Raw genomic sequence first — 2,409 nt, forward strand, 5'->3', positions numbered from 1 at the left:
TTTATGTTTCCTGACCTGTGAATTACATTGATTCTCCCAGGACAGCAGTGACAGCTCTAGATTTTCTGGTTGATGTCCTCCATCTAAGTTTCTAATTCCTAACTAAATCTGCACACTATATTCTTTTTGCTCACCCAGGATTGTAAAGTGTTTTCCCATTTACACAGTACAGATGATACACTCAAACATACACCTGTGGTAGCAATCTAGCATCACCCTCAGGAGGGGCCTTGCCCTGCTGCATGCCACATGTGAAGTTGTTGGCCATCGTGACCTGAGGAAATCTACTCAAAGGTGGGTTTGAAACCAGCTGCAGGTGGCCATACAGAAGGGGCTAATACAAATCATAGAATCATAGAATCATAGAATCATAGAATATCCTGAGTTGGAAGGGACCCTTAAGGATCATCAAGTCCAACTCTTGACACCGCACAGGTCTACCCAAGTTCAGACCATGTGACTAAGTGCACAGTCCAATCTCTTCTTAAATTCAGTCAGGCTCGGTGCAGTGACCACTTCCCTGGGGAGCCTGTTCCAGTGTGCAACCACTCTCTCTGTGAAGAACCCTTTCCTGATGTCCAGCCTAAACTTCCCCTGCCTCAGCTTAACTCCATTCCCGCGGGTCCTGTCGCTGGTGTTAATGGAGAAAAGGTCTCCTGCCTCTCGACACCCCCTTACGAGGAAGTTGTAGACTGCGATGAGGTCTCCCCTCAGCCTCCTCTTCTCCAGGCTGAACAGGCCCAGTGCCCTCAGCCGTTCCTCGTACGTCTTCCCCTCCAGGCCTTTCACCATCTTCGTAGCCCTCCTCTGGACACTCTCCAACAGTTTCATGTCCTTTTTATACTGTGGTGCCCAGAACTGCACACAGTACTCGAGGTGAGGCCGCACCAGCGCAGAGTAGAGCGGGACAATCACCTCCCTCGACCTGCTAGCGATGCCGTGCTTGATGCACCCCAGGACACGGTTGGCCCTCCTGGCTGCCAGGGCACACTGCCGGCTCATATTCAACTTGTTGTCTACCACGACCCCCAGATCCCTCTCTTCTAGGCTGCTCTCCAGCGTCTCATCGCCCAGTCTGTACGTGCAGCCAGGGTTTCCCCGTCCCAGGTGCAGGACCCGGCACTTGCTCTTATTGAACTTCATGCGGTTGGCGATCGCCCAGCTCTCCAACCTATCCAGATCCCTCTGCAAGGCCTTTCCACCCTCATTCGAGTCCACAACTCCTCCAAGTTTGGTGTCATCAGCAAACTTGCTCAAAATGCCTTCTATTCCTACATCCAGATCGTTTATAAAAATATTGAAAAGTACCGGTCCTAAAATGGAGCCTTGAGGGACCCCACTGGTGACCGCCCGCCAGCCTGACGCAGCCCCATTCACCATAATATTTCAGTACTAAGGAGATACAAAGTGCTGTGCTTCTATTTTACAGTATTCATGGGGGAAATGGATCTGTGTAGGTGCATTGCCATCTCAGAGGACTCAGATGTCACCAGCAGTGTCAACATCAGCGATGGCAAGAAAGATGATGTAATAGGTAGTGGAAAAGTGTGCTGACATTCACTAGGACCTACATCAGTGTTAAAGTGTACATTTGGGCAAACATTTGAAATCATGAAAAAACAAAATATGCATATCCAGGGATGTCTGCCTGTGGTAAGGACTATGGCGTGCATTAATTCTCCTAACAATTTTTAGAGGCCTACGTCCGAATTGAGTAATAATGAAGAGATTTTCTGTAAATAGTTTATGAATTTTATGTAAACTGTTTCCTTCCATGGGGAGTAATGTTGACGGGAACTGTTGCGAAGAAGAAGAAAAATTGCCTTGAAACAGATGAGACCTGATGATTGGAAAGATTTTGCAAGCAGGACAAATGTGACCAAATTGTATTTCAAAGCTTGCAGTACCTGCATGCAGATCTAAAGCTCTCTCTGCAACAAAACCCATCCCTACTAGTTCTGTTTGGGACCACAGGGTTGTTTCCATTCCCACCTTCATTGCTCTGAGGATAAACCCCATGTAAGCCTTTTAGTAAGCAGTCAGGGAGCTGTCTGCTTCTGCATCCATTCTGTGTTCAGCTGAGGTTCCACCGAAGCCACCCCAAGAAGACAAACTCCTGCCCCACTCTCTGACACCAGTGTTAATGGCCCCTGCTCTGGGTCTGGAGCAAGTCTGTGATTCCTGGGAATCCCCAGATCCCTTTCCACACTGCAGCTGACTATTCACATCCATGCTTCATGTTGGGGAATGTGATTTTGCCTCCTTCACGTCTCCAGTCTAGACTTCCTTAGTGATCTGATTTTTATTCCCCACCAACACAGTCTGAAACAGAGTTTTACTGAGTTTTGCATACCTCATTCTGATAGATACTGGCAAACCCCAAAAGATCGCTAAACATGTAGCACTGAA

Source organism: Anas platyrhynchos, chromosome Z (assembly GCF_047663525.1).
Source record: "Anas platyrhynchos isolate ZD024472 breed Pekin duck chromosome Z, IASCAAS_PekinDuck_T2T, whole genome shotgun sequence".
Lineage (NCBI taxonomy): Eukaryota > Metazoa > Chordata > Aves > Anseriformes > Anatidae > Anas > Anas platyrhynchos.